We start from the raw sequence: 9,435 nt of genomic DNA on the forward strand, positions 1-9,435 counted from the left end.
CCATGTGCCGCGCCCGCCGCCGCCGCCCGACCACGCGCCACCCTCCGCCGCCACCGCCGACGCCTCCCCGCCCCTCGGAGCCCCGAGCCTCGCCGGACCCGAGGAGGTAGCCGCCGGCGCTGCCGCCTTTTTTTTAATAAAACCGTTCGGTTTTTTTAAAAAAAACTAGATCCGTTTTTTTAGATCGGTTCATCGGTTTTTCTCGGTTTAGTTATTTAACGGACGTTCGTCCGTACGTTCGTGTTAACGAATGGTTTTCGTTGTTTAGCCGCAGACAGCGAACGTTCATTCGTTAGCCTGTTCGTCCATTTTTCTTTTTCTCAGATTTTCTACGATTATTTCTGATCATGATTTTTGATCCGATTTTCGTTCCAGTATAACTTTTTGCTCGTTTATCAGAATCAGGCGATTCAAGCGCCTAGTGTTTCATCTCGAAACCCTCGTTCCGTTTAACCAACTCAAACAAGTTCTTATTACTGTAATATTTGACTTAGGTCCATATTAGTAAACGAAGCTTGTTTCTTTCGCCGTTTGTTTTTTGTTGCTTCGTTTGATTTGATTCTTTTTGCAAACCGGAGATCTTAAGTTGAAATTCTGGTTAGATCTCTTATTTGAGTTTTACCTATGCATTAGATGAGTGCTTATTGTATGCTTGTTTGTTTGCGATAGAGTACCCGGAGTGCGCAGCTTGCTACTTCGAATCCCTAGGTTTCACGGATCATCAGCAAGGCAAGTAACACTTTGATCATACCTCTTTACTACCCAGTTTTATTGCATTAGATCAATCCTCAAACAATTGCATGATTAGGATCTGATTAACATGTGGGTTTTGGGAGAGTAGATGAGGTAGAACCTATTACCTGTTTATTACCAAACCTTTGGGAGTTACTTCTACAATTGCTTATATTGCTATGCTATGCTAGTAGACGTGGATTGGGTGAGTGTATCCATGACAGATGTGAGATTGTTAATTTAACGGTTTATTTAAGGTGGCAACTTTAATACACATCTAGGTGGATTGAGGCACCTGGGATCCCAGTGATTGCCTGTTTTTCTTTATGGACCGCCACCCAGGCTCAAAGGGATCATGAGATTATTCATGCTAGAAACTTCCATGTGCAGCCGCAAGCTACTATGGGCTCTAGCATAGTTGAGTAAGTCGTGTGAACTCTTACAGTGGTAGACTAGCAGATGTAAGGGAAAGTAGGTGTAACTATCTACCCATCGTAAGGTGCAAACACTTCTGAAAGGCTATGTCTCGGTCATCCATTTCTCAAATGCCATGTAGTGCGAGAATCCCAACGGAGGAGATCGAGTCTTGTGGGGAAAAGTGCGCAAACCTCTGCAGAGTGTATAAACTAATCATGGTTAGCCGTGTCCCCAGTTATGGACGTTTTGAGTATCTAGTACTTGGATTATCATGTGAATCTCATCGAGAACTTTAATTAATTTTGTTGGGTTTAATGATGAAGCTTACTTGGGATTGAGTTGGGTGAACCTTCTCAATGTTTGACAACCACCGTGATAGTTAAATAAAAGCTATTCCTTTGTTGTAGGAAAAAATTGGCTTTATGCAAAACTGTAACCATAGAGCTTTCCACCAACCATATATGCATGTAGAATAGCATTATTCTTTTCATTACTCTCTATGTGTTACATTGCCAGCATATTCCATGTGCTGACCCGTTTTCAGGCTGCACCGTTCATGTTATGGACTTTTCAGACGACGAGTAAGGTGCCTTAGGTCGTGGTCTTATACTCAGTGATGCCATTGGAGTTGATGGACACGCTATTCTTCCAAGTCTTCCGCTGTTATCGTTCTTAAGCCATATTAATTGTAATAAGTTCTCTTTTGAGACATTCGATGAAATAAGTGTGTGATTGCTACTCTGTTATAAATCCTTCAAGTACTGTGTGTGTCAGCATTACTGATCCAGGGATGACACTGATGCACAGAGATCAGACTGTTTGAGGTCTGGTCGCTACTGTAGCTCCCTCCATCTCTGATGACGCGCACAGAACGTTCCTTCACAACTCCCTTTGTATGGAACAAATTGTGCCTCTGATTTTGCTTAGCTTGTGTGACCTGCACACTCAAAACACGTTGAGCAACTAAACATTCATACCTGTCAGCGTCTTCAGGAGCCATGTATTGCGTCTCATGATCAGAATCATCTCCACCATGTTCTTCACGTGTAATAAGATCCAAAGTCTCCTCATCATAGTCACTAGCAGACTCATACCCACCATCCTCAGTAGCAATCATCACACACTGAGATATGCATTCTCTCGCATAATGACCTCTTCCCTTACAACGACGACAAATAATATCACTTGTGTGCCCTGTTGATGCCATGGAAGAAGAAGAACTCCGTGCAGGCCCGGCGGGTGCGCGCTTGGCAGATAATGGTGGTTGTGCCTGCTTTCTTGTATCACGGCTGGAGGTGGCACCTGATGGAGGTACTGGTGCAGTTGAAGTAGAAGATGCACGTGGTGTCCATGATGAAGGTCGGCCTGCCGAAAAGTTAGTTCGCGCCAATGCTGGTCGATCCTGCACTTCACGTTCAGCTTTACAAGCAAGATGGAATAAATGAGTGAGATTAGTATACTTCTTATACTCTAGAATGGTCTGAATCTCTATATTTAATCCACCCATAAAACGTGCAAGCATAGCTTCATTCTCCTCAACAATACCACATCTAATCATACCAGTTTGTAATTCCTGGTAATATTCTTCTATAGAATTTTTCCCTTGTCTTAAACGCTGCAATTTTTCCAACGAGTATGCATAGCAGTTTTCAAAGCAACCCAAGTAGTTGGAATAGGATATAATCTACAATGTTCAGACCACCATACACATGCAAAACAAGTGAAAGCACAAACAGCAGCAGCAACCCATCTCTCCTCGGGATATTGTAAACATGTAAAACGTTGTTCAGTTTCTAACTCCCAGGTAAGATATATATCAGGAACATATCTACCCTCAAATGGTGGAATATTCAATTTCAGTTTCGGAATATGGTCATTATCTCGTACCCGAGGTGGTGGTGCAGGCCTACCATTGCGAATATATACCTGAGGTCGGCCTGCTGGTGGTGGTACTAGTGGCTGCACGTAGTTCTGATTTTGATCAACCTCATCCTCATAATAGTCCTCCACCTCTGCAGTAGCAACAGGAACTACAGAAGCACCAACAGCAATAGCAGCGGCACCAGAATTTTGTCCTGGCTCAATAGGAACACGATGTGCTCGCCCTACTATATCGCGGCGTAGAGCTGGTTGCGGGATACGTTTGATTAATTCATCAAACTTGGCGTCCAACTTGGTGTCAATTGACTTCTCAAAATGATCCATCTTCTCCATTGCCTTTCCAAAGTTGACCATCGCGTCTTCCACCTGTTGACCCAACATTTGATGAAACTTATCATGAAGCTCCTTGTTCGTCATGTTGTCCCAGTCAATCTCGTCGGCTTGTGTTCCTGCCATAGTTAGCAGCAATAGAAACAGACAAGAATATGATCATGCAGACTACTAGAATATGGTGGTGTTGGGGTGTCACAAAACCCTCAAGCGAATCGCAAATTCCTACCAGTTCTTACCCAGCAGCAGGTGCTGATCGGCAACCGTTGTAGTCAAAACTCTCAAAGCTTGGATAGAGTGATTACCAGGGAGAGTCAAACGCACGACGTAGATGTATGTGGAGCTGGGAAGGCTTATAATATGGTTGCAAAAAGGGTCAGCAATAATCAATTCAAAGATGCAAAGTTGAATAAACGTTGAACGACAGTACTGTGCTTGGCCTATACTAGACCGTACTAGAGACGCGAGCCTAGAACACTAACAAAATCACGGCGCTGCACGTAAACAAGGGAGGAGCACACTCGGAATTTTTTTCTCTTTTTTATTCTCTTTTTTTTGCACTTTTTTTCCTTTTTGTGCTCCGCAACAATTTTTTTTCGAAAAAGTCTACAAATGGTCTAGAAACTGCCTATCCAGAATTTTCCAAACTTAGTTTTTTTTAAACTGGAGCTATTTTTCTACTGCGGGTAACACGAAAGTTCGGGAGTCCTTCTCTGTCACGACTCGGAGTATGGGGTGATCTGGAAGTCAAAAACAAAGCAAAAAATACTGGACTCAGACTATAACTGATGGCGGATATGAATCTGGTGGAAACTCGGACTGGTGGCGGAGATATGTAGGGCGGTGGAACACGGACTGGTGGCGAATCTGTGATGGAGGTGGACTCGGATTATCGTGATAGCGGTGGATATGTGGTATATGGGTGTGGTGATGATGATGGTGGTAGATGGCAGCGGTGACGACGATGGTGGTATATGGCAGCGGTGATGATGATGGTGGTATATGGCAGCGGTGATGAGGATGATGTGGCGGTGGCATGACTACTTGTGAAAAGAACTCGAAACTCTAAAGGACCAGACACTAAGACTAGCAACTAGACACAACGATGCAACCGCAAATTCAACAACGCAAATACAGAAAAGATTATGCAATGGCTCAGACTGGTTCGGATATGATGAACTAACCCTAAATTTGTTTTGGCTTTTTCGTGGACTATACGTATGAAGAACATACTCGATCTAAACTATGAAAAACTGTGAAATCTCACCGAGCAACCTGGAAATCTGATACCACTTGATAGAGGTAAGGGTGTCCCGTCCTTCGATGAGATGGTGGCTATCGTTTTGGTGGAAGTCGACTTTGATGATCCGACTACGAACGTGCGAGGAAGCCGCGCCTTAGCAATCGCTAAACCAACTCCGAGAGGTTATTGACCACTCCGGAGCACGATCAACCTGACCACGAAGGTCTATTTCCTACAAGCAAACGAAGAACAAGCAAGAAACTAAGATTGCAATCTAGATATTGCGAATAATAGAGGAAAGCTTTATTAATGAAGGTGGGGTTCTATGACGCCTTTGTCTGGTCGTTGAACACAAACGAAGTATGCGAAGTTGCAGCTATGGCGAAATTTTAAACGAAACAAAACCCAAAGTTTAAACGGTGCCCTAAGGGCTGTATATATGGAGTTAGAGGGGGGAATTTCGTGGTCCTTGGTGGAGGGGTCCGAAACCAACCCTATCTCTTGTTTCCCCACACATACGGACTCTAAAAATAGCCTATACTTATGTATTTCGAAATTATATGGGCCTGGCCCAATAAAAAGGTGACGCAGCACCTAGAATAGCCTCTGGATGAAATTTATGAAGTGGCATCTTGTATATTTCGTCCAAGGCTTCATGCACTCATTATGGTGGCTTCAAAGCCCTGAAATCATCACTTGTAACTCTGTTCTTGTTCCCCTTGCGCATGCCATCATCTCCATACTTGTTCTTGCTCCAATCTTCATCCTTCTCCAAGCTAGGCCCTTCATTTGTACGCAAAACAAATGTATCCAATTTAGGCAGCATCATATTATCAGGAACATTAGAATCATTATCAAGAAACCAAAGTACCTGGTAATTTAGTTGGCGTGCGCGAGCTCTAGTAATTGGTCCAGTATGTATAACAACAGGGGCTTTGGGTGTAACAATGATATTGATGTCCTCTTCAGTTTTCAGCAAGGTATTCTGTGCAAGCACTGAAATTATCGGTAACAGATAGTTGTGTGATAAGATAATTCGTAACGGGTAACAAGTGAAAAAATTAAACAAAGTGCGGCAAGGTGGCTCAATCCTTTTTGTAGAAAAAGACAGGCCTGGACAAACTCTTATATAAAGCAAAGCTCTCCTGAGGACAAAGTTAGTTTTCATCATGCTCACATGATTCGCATTTGTTACTTTAATAATTTGATATGTGGGTGGACCGTTGCTTGGATGCTGCCCTTCCTTGTACAAGCCTCCCACTTATGATTAACCACTCTTGCAAGCATCCGCAACTATGAAACAAGAATGAAGATAAATCTAACGATAGCATGAAACTCCAAATCAGCCCCTTACGAAGCAACACATAAACTAGGGTTCAAGATTCTGTCACTCTAGCAACCCATCATCTAGTTATTACTTCCCAATGCCTTCCCATAGGCCCAAATCATGGTGAAGTGTCATGTAGTCGACGTTCATATAACACCACTAGAGGAAAGACAACATATATCTCATCAAAATATCGAACGAATACCAAATTCACATGATTACTTATAACAAGACTTCTCCCATGTCCTTAGGAGCAAACGTAAATACTCACAAAGCATATTCATGTTCATATCAGAGGAGTATTAATTATCATTAAGGATCTGAACATATGATGTTCCACCGAATAAACCAACTAGCATCCACTACAAGGAGTAATCAACACTACTAGCAATCCACATGTACCAATCTAAGGTTTTGAGACAGATATCGAATACAAGAGATGACATACGGTTTAAGAGGAGATGGTGCTGGTGAAGATGTTGATGGAGATTGACCCCCACTCGATGATAGGATCGGTGGTGACGATGATGGCTTTGATTTCCCCCTCCGGAGGGATGTTTCCCCGGCAGAACAGCTCCATCGGAGCCCTAGATTGGTTCTACCCAGGTTCAGCCTTGAGACAGCGGCGCTTCGTCTCGAAAGCTTCCTTCTCATTTTTTCCAGGTCAAAACACACCATATAGCATAAGATGGGCATCAGGGGCCTGCCAGGGGGCCCACAACACCAGAGGGCGTGCCCTTCACCCTTGTGGATGGCAGGTGGCCCCCCTCTGGTGCTTTCTTCGCCCAATATTTTTTATATATTCCAAAAATATTCTCCATGAAGTTTCATGACTTTTGGAGTTGTGCAGAATAGGTCTCTAATATTTGCTCCTTTTCCAGTCTAGAATTACAGTTGCCGGCATTCTCCCTCTTCATGTAAACCTTATAAATTAAGAGAGAATAGGCATATGTATTGTGATATAACATGTAATAACAGCCCATAATGCAATAAATATCAATACAAAATCCTGATGCAAAATGGACGTATCAACTCCCAAGCTTAGACCTCGTGTCCTCAAGCGAAAGCCAATATCAAAAAATATGTCCACATGTTTAGAGATGGAGGTGTTGATAAAATAAAATACGAACATGAGGGCATCATAAGCAACATATATTGTCATATAATTTCCTATGATAAAGTAACAATTCATTCACAAGGTAAAGTATGAATCATAAACTTCATTGAAAACTAACAAACTATGATCTCAGTCATTGAAGCAATTGCAATTTATCATAACATCATAAAGAGTCAATATAATAGCTTTTCAGCAAGTCCACATACTCAACTATCATTTAGTATTTCACAATTGCTAACACTCACGCGATACTTATGGGTTCAAAGCTTCAATCGGACACAGAGAAAGATAGGGGCTTATAGTTTCGCCTCCCAACCTTTTACCTCAAGGGTAATGTCAACAATAATACTTTATGAAAACCTACATCCGAGTGGATATATATATCTAGACCTCTCCAACACATAGTGCTTGCCAAAGGAAAAGTGTAAAATGGAAAGGTGAAGATCACCATGACTCTTGTATAAGGGTAGAAGATAAAAATAAAAGATAGGCCCTTCGCAGAGGGAAGCCGAGGTTGTCATGCGCTTTTATGGTTGGATGCACAAAATCTTAATGCAAAAGAACATCACTTTATATCGCCACTTATGATAAAGAACTTTATTATGTAGTTCGTTGCTTTTATTTCTTCCATATCACAAGTTTGTATAAAGCTTATTTTCTTCACACTAATAGATCATACATATTTAGAGAGCCATTTTTATTGCTTGCACCGATGACAACTTACTTGAAGGATCTTACTCAATCCATAGGTAGGTATGGTGGAATCTCATGGCAAAACTGGGTTTAGGGATGTTTGGAAGCACACGTAGTATCTCTACTTCGTGCAAAGAATTTGCCTAGCATGAGAGGGAAAGGAAAGCTCAACATGTTGGATGATCCATGACAATATAACTTCAATTAGGATATAAGAAAACATAACCCATTATGTTGTCTTCCTTGTCCAACATCAACTTTTTAGCATGTCATATTTTAATGAGTGCCCACAATTACAAAAGATGTCCAAGATAGTATATTTATATGTGAAGCCTCTATTTCTTTATTTCTTCCTATTAATTGCAACAATGACCAAAACTATGTTTGTTAACTCTCAACAAATTTTACTCATCATACTCTTTGTATGTGAAGTCATTACTCTCCATAAGATATATATATATATATATATATGATCTTTTTATTTCTTTTTATTATTTCTTTAATTCCCTCAAGATCATAGCAAGAAAGCAAAGCCCTCAACTCAAAACTACTCTTTATTATATATAACTCACAGACTCGATTATATAGATAGAGATCAAAACAAAACTCAAAGCTAGATCATACTAAAAAACTTTATTTTTCTAGATCAAGATATAACCAAAAGGATCAAACTTAGAAAAAGGATAAAGATAGAGGTGTGATGGTGATACGATACCGGGGCACCTCCCCCAAGCTTGACACTTGCCAAGGGGAGTGCCCATACCCATGTATTTATGTCTCTTTCTTTGGAGGTGGTGATGATGGAGTTGTTGATGATGTAGGCTTGTCGTCCATCTTCCAGGCCATAGGCTCACCATCGTAGAAGGATGAACGAGTCTCCGGGATCCTCAAATCTACAGCCAAACTCATCCCCTTGAATCTATATTCATACTCACAGTTTTGGTTTTGCAGCTCACAGATCTGGGCCTGGAGGTGCTCGATTTTCTTGTGAAGCTTAAAGATGGCATCCCCGATGTTCTTGGCATCCAGCTTGTGATTGTTGGTGAACTCCGTGATCATCATGTGATTGGCGTTGAGTCCATGTTCCACCATCCCTTGGCACTTGAAAACTTGCTGCTCCATTGCTTCGAGTCTTGTCTCCATGCTTCCAATCTTCTTTGGTCCCTCAACATCGCGGATGTGCAGCACCCCCTCACGCATCTCAATTGTTTGAGGGTGTTGCAGCACCTCTGCTAGGTAAGGGTTGATGACCTTCTTGAAACACTTGTCCTTGGGGGCGCTTGGAGACGTCATGGTGATCTAGATCTGTTAGAAAAACAACTCGAAACAAGAACATAGAATTTATCTTGGTACGGTGGTCAAAACCTTCGAGAGATTATATAATGATTTTTTTTCCGACCAAAAGAAGTATTGTGCAAGAAAACTGAGTTCGGAGGGCACACGAGCTGGCCACAAGGCAGGGGGCGCGCCCTCCACCCTTGTGGTCTCCTCGTGTATCTTTCGGACTACTTTTAATTTTCCTAATTTTTCAAATATTCTAAAATGGAGAAAAAATGCTATTAGAATAGTTTTGGAGTCGGTTTACTTACCGTACCACATACATATACCTTTTTGGAGTCTAAAAGATTCTAGAAAGTATCCCTTATGTACTCCTTCGGTATTATGGTATTAATTATATTGGTTTCAACATTTATG

Source organism: Triticum dicoccoides, chromosome 7B (genome assembly GCF_002162155.2).
Source record: "Triticum dicoccoides isolate Atlit2015 ecotype Zavitan chromosome 7B, WEW_v2.0, whole genome shotgun sequence".
Lineage (NCBI taxonomy): Eukaryota > Viridiplantae > Streptophyta > Magnoliopsida > Poales > Poaceae > Triticum > Triticum dicoccoides.